Source organism: Heteronotia binoei, chromosome 5, assembly GCF_032191835.1.
Source record: "Heteronotia binoei isolate CCM8104 ecotype False Entrance Well chromosome 5, APGP_CSIRO_Hbin_v1, whole genome shotgun sequence".
Lineage (NCBI taxonomy): Eukaryota > Metazoa > Chordata > Lepidosauria > Squamata > Gekkonidae > Heteronotia > Heteronotia binoei.
Genome location: NC_083227.1, coordinates 14,670,652 through 14,683,885, shown reverse-complemented (window position 1 = coordinate 14,683,885; position 13,234 = coordinate 14,670,652).

Sequence of the window (13,234 nt, the reverse complement as noted above, 5' to 3'; positions counted from 1 at the left end):
GTGCGGAAAAATAATAGAAAGTTTGTCAACTCTTAGAGTTCAGCAAAAATTCTCACAGGCGGTTTGGAGCCCAGAAGCAAGTATTGGGGTGGGGGAGGGTTTGTAAGAAAAAAAGAGCACAATAAAATGTAGAGGTTCCAGAGCTCCGCTCCTGTGAGCTCCTGCTCAAAAAAGGGCTATGGCAGGGGTGGGGAACCTCCGTCCCAAGGGCCATATACGGCCCTTGAGGTCACTTGGTGTGGCCCTCGGGGATTGCTGGGCTGAACCGAGCCATGTGGCAGCCTCCCTGGGGCCTGGCTGACCAGCGAGGATCGTGGGGCCCAGCTGTGCTGGGCAGCAGCCTCCCCAGGGCCAGGCAGGGATCACAGGGCCCAGATGTACTGTGCAGCAGCCTCCCTGGGGCCTAGCTGGCTGGCCAGAATTGCTGCAGGGCCTGGAAAAGTTACTGCCACAGTTCAGTTTGCACTTGATTATCCCAGATGGTATGGCCTAATATGCTAATGAGTGTGTGACCTAATCTGCTAATATTGGGGGATGTGGTCTAATATGGTACTGAGTTCCTGCTGGGCTTTTTCTACAAAAAAGCCCTGGACCTATGCATTTGCCTACAGCGGCGGGCCATGTGTGCGCGCGCACATGTGTGTGCCAGATTAGGCTCTTCCCACATGATTTCAGATAGAAAAACAATTATTTGCATTAATTTTGCTGGCTTGAATCATTCTCCCTCGGCGGAGCACTGTTTTTTTAAAGTTGATAATTTTTGTATGGGCCGCAAATGATGTTATAAATATCCATATGGCTCTTGGCAGAAAAAAAGGTTCCACACTCCTGCCTTATTCCAACAACAGGGACTTCTGCTAATTCCTTCTTGGAAATCGCCTCTGTGCTGCGGAGCTTCATCCTACAGGAACTGGGTTTAGCCTCTTCTTACAGGCCTCCCACCACCAGACAAAAAGTCACTGGGTATATTTTTCCAGGTTTATGTTGGTGAGCAAGCTTGGGTGTGCTTGTATATGGAGAGGTTAAGATATAAAAAGTTCTGCAATAACTAATACTGATTCCTCACTAGCCTTGTCCCAGTCTCACGCACCACTTCTCCATGGGACTTCCATCCAATTTTGCACAAGCTGCCTCGAGGCCACAACTTGCTTTGCTTCTTTCTCGCAGCAAGCAGAAACTGGGTTTCAGAGGATCTTGCTTGCCACGGGAAAGAGGCGCAGCTTTGCAGCAGCTTGTGCAAAATTGGACGGAAGCCCTGCAGAAAACAGGCGCACGAGACCAGGACAAGGCTAGTGGGGAATTGGTCTAAGTCATTTTAAGAGGCTGTTTATGTGATGGAAAACCTGCCATCCATTCTTCCTGACCTCATAAGAACATAAGAGAAGCCATGTTGGATCAGGCCAATGGCCCATCCAGTCCAACAATCTGTGTCACATAAGAGGAGCCATGTTGGATCAGGCCAATGGCCCATCCAGTCCAACACTCTGTATCACACAGTGGCCAATACACACACACACACACACACACACACACACTGTGGCTAATAGCCACTGATGGACTTCTGCTCCATATTTTTATCCAATCCCCTCTTGAAGCTTGTAGCCGCCACAACCTCCCGTGGCAGTGAATTCCACATATTAATCACCCTTTGGGTGAAGAAGTACTTCCTTTTATCTGTTGTAACCCTATTGCTCAGCAATTTCATTGAATGCCCACGAGTTCTTGTATTGTGAGAAAAGGAGAAAAGTACTTCTTTATTTTCTCCATCCCATGCATTATCTTGTAAACCTCTATCATGTCACCCCACAGTCGACGTTTCTCCAAGCTAAAGAGCCTCAAGCGTTTTAACCTTTCTTCATAGGGAAAGTGTTCCAAACCTGTAATCATTCTAGTTGCCCTTTTCTGCACTTTTTCCAATGCTATAATATCCTTTTTGAGGTGCGGTGACCAGAATTGCACACAGTACTCCAAATGAGACCGCACCATCAATTTATACAGGGGCATTATGATACTGGCTGATTTGTTTTCAATTCCCTTCCTAATAATTCCCAGCATGGCATTGGCCTTTTTTATTGCAACCACACACTGTCTTGGCATTATCAGTGAGTTATCTACCATGACTCCAAGATCTCTCTCTTGGTCATTCTCTGCCAGTCCAGGACCTCAGGAGGCCTGGAGCACACCGCAAAGCACACAAAAGCACCAACCACACACCAAAGAATATTTGTTTTCTACAGCCTCCCTTCTCATCTTTCCCTTTCCTTCCCAGGTCAGTTATGGGCTTACTTCCCATGTGTTTCAGGATCCTACTCAGTTCCCTTTTCTCTACCGGATGGGTCCAGACCCAGAAAAACACTACCTGGGGATTGCCCATTTGCTCCTGTATTTCCGATGGACGTGGATCGGTCTGTTGGCTACAGACACTGAAAATGGAGACCAGTTCATGAGAATCTTTCCACCTCTGGTCAACCGTAAGGGCATTTGCGTTGCCTTCTCGTTGAGCATCCCACTAACAACTGCTCTTCCAAAGATGAAAAACTTCCTCCGTTCCTCCGATGTATTCCGCTTGTGGAGAAACGTCTCTGTGTTGATTTTTTATAGAGAGTCAGGCGCTTTCGGTGATATCCTCTCCTTTATCGATAGATCCTTTAGAAGGTGGATATGGCCCTATGCCAGGAAAGTTTGGATCATCGTGGCCTTACAGAGGGTAGAGGTCGGAGAGGCTTTCTTAAATGTCGCAGCTTCCCCTCTGACCCATGGTATTTTTTCACTCACAACCCAAAAAAGCATACGGTCAAAATATATTTCTGTTATGAGGAAGTTTGGGAGGGATGCATTTCAGTGCTTTGATTCCAAGCCTGCATTGACGGTGAAAGAACAAAGAAGGTGCCAAGAAAGAGAAGGCCTGAAGACCCTTTCTCAACGTGAGGTCAAAAAAATCCTTTCTATAGACAATTTCTATACTTCCAGTGCCATCCAAGTGGTGGCACAGGCCTTAAACGCAGCGTACTCCTTGAGATCGAAGTGGATGTTAAATGGGAATCATGTCCACCAGCAGAGGCTACAGCCGTGGCAGGTATTATTATTATTATTAAGTGGCCCCGTGGTGCAGAGTGGTAAAGCAGCAGTACTGCAGTACTGTGGTCTGAACTCTCTGCTCACGACCTGAGTTTGATTCTGGCGAAAGCTGGTTCAGGTAGCCGGCCCAAGGTTGACTCAGCCTTCCATCCTTCCAAGGTCGGTAAAATGAGTACCCAGCTTGCTGGGGGGAAAGTGTAAAAGACTGGGGAAGGCAATAGCAAACCACCCTGTAAAAAGTCTGTTGTGAAAACGTTGTGAAAGCAACATCACCCCAGAACGTAAGAACATAAGAGAAGCCATGTTAGATCAGGCCAATGGCCCATCCAGTCCAACACTCTGTGTCACACAGTGGCAAAAATTTTTATATATAAATAATATATAGTGGACCTGATGGACCTCTGCTCCATATTTTTATCTAAACCCCTCTTGAAGGTGGCTATGCTTGTGGCCGCCACCACCTCCTATGGCAGTGAATTCCACATGTTAATCACCCTTTGGGTGAAGAAATACTTCCTTTTATCCGTTTTAACCTGTCTGCTCAGCAATTTCATCAAATGCCCACGAGTTCTTGTATTGTGAGAAAAGGAGAAAAGTACTTCTTTCTCTACTTTCTCCATCCCATGCATTATCTTTTAAACCTCTATCATGTCACCCCGCAGTCAATGTTTCTCCAAGCTAAAGAGTCCCAAGCGTTTCAACCTTTCTTCATAGGGAAAGTGTTCCAGCCCTATAATCATTCTAGTTGCCCTTTTCTGGACTTTCTCCAATGCTATAATATCCTTTTTGAGGTGCGGCGACCAGAACTGCACACAGTACTCCAAATGAGACCGCACCATCGATTTATACAGGGGCATTATGATACTGGCTGATTTGTTTTCAATTCCCTTCCTAATAATTCCCAGCATGGCGTTGGCCTTTTTTATTGCAAACGCACACTGTCTTGACATTTTCAGTGAGTTATCTTCCACCACCCCAAGATCTCTCTCTTGGTCAGTCTCTGCCAGTTCACACCCCATCAACTTGTATTTGTAGCTGGGATTCTTGGCCCCAATGTGCATTACTTTGCACTTGGCACAATGTGCATTGCTTTGCACAGAGTCGGAAATGACTGGTGCTTGCACAGGGGATCTTTCCTTTCTTCTTATTATTATTATATTTATATTCCACTCATTCCCCCGTTTGGGGGCACAGAGAAGAGCACATCATAAATAGTGATAAAATCCCAATAAAATCACAAGAGCATGACAATAAAACCACATGCATTTTGTAAAGTACAGCAGGATGGTCCAGCAAAGTGACATAACAGAATAGTATGGCAGGAGGGGTCGCAGCATGGCAGGATGTGTACAATTTAAAAAACCCTTTTTTCTGCTTAGCTTTGAGAGGGAAAAGCCTTAACTCCCGGACCACACACTTCCTCCAGTCGTTAATTAGGATGACTCTGTAGCTATAGCAAAATGAACCACGAACCATTCCTGCAAAGACTTATAAATCAGTGGTCTCCTTTTAATTTGTCAGTGTTGCTATTTTGAGTGCAAGTCGATCTCTTCCTTACACACAGCTACAGGGTTTCCGATTTTGTTGCATGCAAGCTCCACCATTGAGATTAGAACTCTACGCTGGCAATCCTGAGATATCTATTATGGTTTCCTGAAGCCTAAATGGCTGTGTCTCCACTGCCCTTCTAGATTCATGCTTTCCTGCGAAACTCGCCCCGTTACAATACTTCCATGGGCGGTGTGCAACTGGACGAGAATGGGGACGCAGCCGTCAGTTTTGATATTGTGAAATGGATGCAGTCTTCAAATATGTCTTTTTATTTAGAAAAAGTGGGGAGAGTGGAGAGACAGGAATCCGCAGACCTGAAGGTAACCATCGATCAGGACAAGCTTCTTTGGCCCAAGCGGTTAAATCAGGTGGGGAAATCTACCGGATTCATTTTACTCCTTTTCCTAAACTCTTAATGATCTTTTAGTTACACTGCATCACTACAGCAAAAAGATGTTGTTTGTTAAACTTACAAACCACCTTTCTAAAAAAAAAAAGACTCAAGGCAATTCCTGGTTCTTTTAAGGGATGTAGGTTTATGTAGAACCTGGAGAGAAAAAGTCCTTTCAAGGGGACTTTTATCCCCCTGAATTTATTTATCAGGGGGCATTATTTACCTCAAGGTCATGAAAAGCTTTGCCTGCCCATTTCCACACATAAAGCACCTTTGAAACAGACAGGATTCCTTTCTTCCTTCCTTCCTTCCTTCCTTCCTTCCTTCCTTCCTTCCTTCCTTCCTTCCTTCCTTCCTTCCTTCCTTCCTTCCTTCCTTCTTCTTTCTTTCTTTTCCTTCCTTCCTTCCTTCCTTCCTTCCTTCTTTCTTTCTTTTTCTCCCTCCCTTCCTTCCTTCCTTCCTTCCTTCCTTCCTTCCTTCCTTCCTGATGCAGGAAAGAATGCACATTTCTTTCTTTCTGTTAACCCTAGAAGGATAATCTAGCTTTAGATTTCCCATGTTGAGTGGGGGTTATTTGGTGAGAGTTTGGTTTGAAAATGTGGTGTATAAATACCATTCCATACTTAAGAGTCTATAAATTGCAGACTAGAAAAATATTTATTGATTTATATACTTATCTCATGTTATCTACCCCTTGTTGTTTACTCACATTAGGCTAAGTGGATTATTACAGGGGCGTTGAATTCATTTGTTATGAGGGCCAGATGTGAAATGAATGAGACCTTGCCATGTGTGTCATAAAATACAGTGGCAGGTAGCAGAGGTAGGGCTTTTTTGTAGCAGGAACTCCTTTGCATATCAAGCCACACACCCCTGATGTAACCAATCCTCCTAGAGCTTACAGTAAGAAGAGACCTATAAGCTCTTGGATGATTGGCTACATCAGGGGTGTGTGGCCTAATATGCAAAAGAATTCCTGGCGCAAAAAAAGCCCCGAGCAGAGATATAAACTTTATGAAGGACACAGACAAACACAAATATTTTTGTAAAAACTTAAAATAAAACATGCTTAAAAATTAGCACTCCTGCAATATTTTGTTTATTTAACAGTTTCTGATAACTGCCACCTCTTGCTCTGAATTATTGCACCAAAATCTGGAGACAATGTCTGCGCTGTAGCAATCTTGCGTATGCTGTTCAGGTTTGTATCTGTAAGTTGCAAACCTACTTTAGATTTATTGACATTCATTACAGAAATCTCATGATCAATAAGAAGGAAGCAGATGACCGTGGGCCTGATATGAGCTCTTTGGGGGCCTAATCTGGCCTTCAGGTGGCATGCTTGACACCATTGGCTGATGATTTCCAGCATTCCCTCTGGATCCCTTTTCAGGGATGTAACATTTTCTGCCCAACTGCCCTTTGGTACAGAGGCTGATTTTAGCAACAAGCCGTGTGCACTAGTCAGAAGTGTACACATCTGACTTCATGAAGAATCTTTGAATATACGCTATTTGTACGTGGATACTTATTAGTGTTCCCTCATTTTAAGAATCAGAGCCTACCAAGTTCTGCTTTTAGGTTTGGAGAATACCCAAGGAGAGAACAAATTGTTTGTGATTACAGTGATGTTTTGTTTAGATTTTAAAAGATAATAAAAGCCTGGTGGTGATCATACAACAGATCAAGCCAAGATAGGCCTACCATATTCCTCTTCTGAACATGGGGGATCTCATTGACATGTCACTCCACAGGGTACATTGCCAGTCCCAGAGGTGGAATTCAAGCAGGAGCACCTTTGCATTTTAGGCCACACACCCCTGATGTAGCCAGTCCTCCAAGAGCTTACAAAAAAGAGCCTTGTAAGTACTTGGAGGATTGGCTGCATCAGAGGTCTGGCCTAATATGCAAAGGAGCTCCTGCTAAAATTTCATCCTTGCCAGTCACACATCAGTGCAGTTTCTCATTAGCCAGAGAGATATGAAGGCCTCAAGACTACAAGCATAGACAGCTTCAAGAGGGGATTGGATAAGCATATGGAGCAGAGGTCCATCAGTGGCTATTAGCCCCACTTGTGGACCTCCTGATAGCGCTTGTGTTTTTATGGCCACTGTGTGACACAGAGTGTTGGACTGGATGGGCCATTGGCCGGATCCAACATGGCTTCTCTTATGTTCTTATGTGACACAGGGTGTTGGACTGGATGGGCCATTGGCCTGATCCAACACAGCTTCTCTTATGTGACAGAGTGTGGGACTGGATGGGCCATTGGCCTGATCCAACATGGCTTCTCTTATGTTCTTATGTGACACAGAGTGTTGGACTGGATGGGCCACTGGCCTGATCCAACAGGGCTTCTCTTATGTTCTTATGTGACACAGAGTGTTGGACTGGATGGGCCACTGGCCTGATCCAACAGGGCTTCTCTTATGTGACAGAGTGTTGGACTGGATGGGCCACTGGCCTGATCCGACAGAGCTTCTCTTATGTTCTTATGTGACACAGAGTGTTGGACTGGATGGGCCACTGGCCTGATCCAACCGAGCTTCTCTTATGTTCTTATGTGACACAGAGTGTTGGACTGGATGGGCCATTGGCCTGATCCAACACGGCTTCTCTTATGTTCTTATGTGACACAAGATTGTTGGACTGGATGGGCCATTGGCCTGATCCAACATGGCTTCTCTTATGTTTCCTTGCTCTTTCAAAGTCTCTATACAACCTAATTGCACACAACAGCCCACGCCTGTCCTTTCCCACAGGCAGGCTGTTTCAGTTTGATGTGGTGGTTAACAGCAGTGGGCTCTAATCTGGAGAACCGGGTTTGATTCCCCGTTCCTCCACATACAGCCAGCTGGGTGACTTTCGGTCAGCCACAGCTCTCTAACATTTTCCCCCACAAAAAATGGGGAAATAACCCAAACATATAAAGCAGACAGATGGAAATCTTCGTCATCCCTCTGTGGCCACATAGCAGAAAGTCATTTTAAAAGTACGGTGGGAGTAAGGTTTTATGATGACAATTAAAATCCAAGAAGCATTTTAAAGGTAGATGCTGAGCTGATATAATTCATTACCTCTTCCAATGAGGTCAGGGGGTGTGTGGCATGTGCAAATGAGTTGTGCTCATGAGTGCCGGCACCTCTTTTTCTACAAAATGACCCTGGTTACAATCATGATATCTGGAGTGGGTTTTATATGTAATGGGTGTGTACAGGATGACTTCCTTTTTGGAAAACCAGCTGCTCATCTGCAGAATGGTACTGACCGCTAACACGAGTTTAGCCTCTTGGCAGAGTCTAAATTCCTTATGGTATTGCTCTCACCTTTGCTGACACACACAACCCCCCTTCTTAGAACAGTGTAAAACTGTTGTGGGGGAAGACGATAAAGGAGATTGTAAGCTGCTCTGAGACTCTGATTCATAAAGAAAGGCGAGGTATATATATATATATTACAAATATACCTCACAGGGAATCTGTTGTGGGGGAAGATAAAGGAGATTATAAGATATATATATCTATACCTTAGGGGTTTTAAATATATATAGTTAATGTTCCCCCCCCTCTGATGCTTCCCCCCCAACTGCTCTTTCACTGAAGAACAGAGTCCCTTCCAATCAGATCTGTTATAAAAAAACCCAAACCCTTTTCCTCTTTGAAATCAAAACTGACTAATTGCAAATATATAATATATATATTTAAAAAACCCAAGTTCTAACAACAACAACAACAACAAATTTTATTTGTATCCCGCCCTCCCCGCCGGAGCAGGCTCAGGGCGGCTAACAACATAGTTCAGGGTTGAATTATACAAATGGATAAAATTACATTAAACATTATAAACATTTAATTAAAATCTGGTTAAGTTTTAAGATTAAATTAATTAATTTTTAAAAGTGCTAATGCTATGTTTACTTTTTCTGATGGCGGTTTCCTTCGCAATTTCCATTTTCATCAGCGAAAGCCAGTCTGAAGAGGTCTTGCAGGCCCTGCGGAACTGTTCTAGGTCCCGCAGGGCCCGCATTTCCTCTGGAAGTTGGTTCCATAGGCTCGGGGCTATAGAGGAGAAGGCCCGGTTACGGGTGCTTTGCAACTTCACCTCTCTCGGTCCGGGGATAGTCAGCAAGTTTTTCCCGGCTGACCTCAGTGCTCTCTGGGGTTCATATGAGGAGAGATAAGAGGCCTGGCACCCAAGACCCAATAACTGTTGGTCACCTGCTGACTCACATCCAGCATCCAAAATCAACATATGGTTCCATCTTCTTACCTACCCTCTCTCCACCCCATTTGTGACTTCTGTCCTCTGATGCTTCCCCCCCCCCCCCGCAACTGCTCTATCAATGAAGAACAGAGTCCCTTCCAATCAGATCTGTTCTAAAAAACCCAAAACCCTTTTCCTCTTTGAAATCAAAACTGACTAATTGCAAATCTGCAGGGTTTTCAAGGTTAGAGAAGTGCAGAGATGGTTTGCTGTTCTCTGTATTTGCCAGTTTGGTGTAGTGGTTAAGTGTGAGGACTCTTATCTGGGAGAACAGGGTTTGATTCCCCACTCCTCCTCTTGCAGCTGCTGGATGGCCTTGGGTCAGCCATAGCTTTTCCAGGGCTTTTTTTAATAGCAGGAACTCCTTTGCATATTAGGCCATGCCCCCCTGATGTAGCAAATCCTCCAAGAGCTTACAGTAGGCCCTGTTAGCTCTTGGAAAATCGGCTACATCTGGTGTGTGTGGCCGAATATGCAAAAGAGCTCCTGCTACAAAAAAGGCTTTTGCAGAGTTGTCCTTGAAAGGGTAGCTGCTGTGAGAGCCCTCTCAGCCCCAACCACCTCACAGGGTATCTGTTGTGGGGGAAGACGATAAAGGAGATTGTAAGCTGCTCTGAGATTCTGATTCATAAAGAAAGGCGAGGTATAAATCTACCGTCTTCTTCACACTGACCCTGAACTTTCTTGGTGGTCTCCCATTCAAGTACTAACCATGGCTGATCCTACTTAGCTTCTGAGATCAGACAAGATTGGACTAAGCTGGGTTATTTAGACTAGCATCAAACACACATGGCCTCTAAACATGTCCTCCGAATCACCAGTGCTAAAAACAGATCTTTGCTCTAAGGCCCTCCTGTCCTTTCATCAAATACAATATTTTTCCTTGAACAAAAATGATAATTTCCCCCTTCTCTCTGTTGCTCCCCTTTCTGGCCAGGCTGTGCCCCTTTCCAGGTGTTCTAAGAGCTGTCCTTCAGGAAACTCCAAGAAGATTCTGGAAGGACAGCAGTTTTGCTGCTATGACTGTCTTCCTTGTCCAGAAGGGATGATCTCCACGCAGGAAGGTGGGTGACATTTAAGAAATACCAGAGGGAGGGAGGGAGGGAGGGAAGGGAGGGAGGGAGGGAGGGAGGGAGGGAGGGAGGGAGGGAGGAAGGAAGGAAGGAAGGAAGGAAGGAAGGAAGGAAGGAAGGAAGGAAGGAAGGAAGGAAGGAAGGCAGGCTGGCTGGCTGGCTGGCTGGCTGGCTTCTGGAGTTCTTGCCCTGATGGTGGATTTTCTGATACTATAAAGAAACACAAAAATTGTCTTGTATTAACAATGGGAGGGCTTCTAGTATCCCGGCCCCACTGATGGATCTCCTGATGGCACCTGATACTGTAAAGAAACAGACTTACAAAAATTGTTTTGCATTAACAGTGGGAAGGCTTCTGGTGTCCTGGCCCCACTGATGGACCTCCTGATGGCACCTGGGTTTTTGGCCACTGTGTGACACAGAGTGTTGGACTGGATGGGCCATTGGCTTGATCCAATAGGGCTTCTCTTATGTTCTTATGTGACACAGAGTGTTGGACTGGATGGGCCATTGGCATGACCCAACATGGCTTCTCTTATGTTCTTAATTTCTCATATACAAAAAAAAAAATCACAAGTATTTCATAATTTAATCCCAATGAGAAAATGTACCCAATTGTCCAAATGGTGCTATATAAGTCAACCCAAAAGTCCTTCAGAGGCTGAAGAAAAATAGATTGAAAACAGTTAAGAATGCTCTCTTGAAGTCAAACTAATGTCTCAGCAAATAATATAGGAATAATTTTCAAATCTGTAATGCTCTCCAACGTAATCACAGTCAACCTTAATGGGCAAGCCATCTATACAAGCTGCATTTCCCAAAGGCCTCTTCAAAAGGTAGAACTGCTTTACCAGTCAACAGCCATAATTCTCTCAATTTAAGATACAGCTTACAATTCTTTTTTAACATAATGATATTCCAAATTCTCAAGGCATTTGCTGTTCTATTTGTTTGGTTGTATCCTATACTGTGTATTCACTTCTTTGGTGGATCTACTGATGGCACCTGGATTTTGACCACTGTGTGACTCAGTGTGTTGGACTGGGTGGGCCATTGGCCTGATCCAACATGGCTTCTTTTATGTTCTCCCCTGAGGAAATGATGTTCAGTGGTCTACTACTCCGAACATGGAGGTATACCTGTCCTTGATATTTGGCCACTGGGTGTGCCATTCTCAAGCATATATTAGAATGCAGAGATTACTGGAGATACAAGGCAGATGTTCCTGATGTTGATGTCATTCTTGTTCTCTCCAGATGCAGACCATTGCAAGAAATGTCCAGAAGATCAGTATCCGAACAGAGACAGAACTCAATGTATCCCCAAGACTGTAATAGTCCTGTCATATGAAGAACCTCTGGGCATCAGCTTAGCTGTCTGTGCTCTGCTCTTTACTTTCACCTCAGCTTTTGTTTTGCTAGTCTTCGTTAAATACACAGATACGCCAATTGTCAAAGCCAACAATCGCAACCTCTCCTACACTCTCCTTCTCTCCCTTTTGCTTTCCTTTCTGTCTTGCTTTCTATTCATTGGCCAGCCAAGGAAGGTGACCTGCCTTCTCCGACAAACGGTCTTCAGCACCATCTTCTCAGTTGCCATTTCTTCTGTGCTGGCCAAAACAATCACTGTGGTGGTGGCCTTCGTGGCCACAAAGCCAGGAAACAGGATGAGGAAATGGCTGGGGAAGAGTCTGACAAACTCTATTGTCATTTCTTGTTCTACTGTTCAAATCGGCCTCTGTCTCATTTGGTTGGGAATTTCCCCATCCTTCCCAGAGCCTGACATGCACTCCCTTCATGGACAGATCATACTGCAGTGCAACGAAGGGTCACTAGCCATGTTTTATGGTTCTCTGGGCTACCTGGGGTTCCTGGCGGCCATTTCCTTCATGGTGGCTTTCCTGGCCAGGAAGCTGCCTGGGGCCTTCAATGAAGCCAAGCTGATCACCTTCAGCATGCTGGTGTTTTGCAGCGTTTGGGTGTCCTTTGTGCCCACCTACCTGAGCACAAAGGGGAAATACACGGTAGCTGTACAAGTCTTCTCCATCTTGGCCTCCAGCGCTGGATTATTGGGCTGCATCTTCATCCCCAAATGCTACATTATCATACTGAGGCCAGATCTGAATAACAAGGATCATCTAATGACAAAAAAGTGAAGGTGGCATCTGATTCTTAGTCCATTCTTTCTAATTCTGTCATGTCCACCATGGCAGTAATCGTATCACGTGTATCATATTGGAGTGAACTGCCTGAGCTACTGTAATAAGGAATGTCTCTGTCTTTCGAAATGTAATGAAGAAGAAGGTGAAGAGATTGGATTTATATCCCGCCCTCCACTCCGAAGTCTCAGAGCGGCTCACAATCTCCTTTTCCTTCCTCCCCCACAACAGACACCCTGTGAGGTGGATGGGGCTTACAATCTCTTATATCTTCTCCCCCCACAACAGACACCCTGTGAGGCAGGTGGTGCTCACAATCTCCTATATCTTCTCCCCACACAACAGACACCCTGTGAGGTGGGTGGGGCTGGAGAGGGCTCTCACAGCAGCTGCCCTTTCAAGGACAACCTCTGCCAGAGCTATGGGTGACCCAAGGCCATGCTAGCAGGTGCAAGTGGGGGAATGGGGAATCAAACCCCGTTCTCCCAGATAAGAATCTGCACACTTAACCACTACACCAAACTGGCTCTCCCTGTTCATTGAATATTCATTGACAGCTCCTATTCATCGAATTACAACTATCAATGAATATCTGGAATGTTGGGTTTCCAGAAGAAAATAAGAAATCAGGATTTTTTTTTTTTTAAGTAAAGAAACTGAAAACACTTCATGTTAATTTTATATCTCAATAGCAACAAAATTCTTGAATTGAAATAT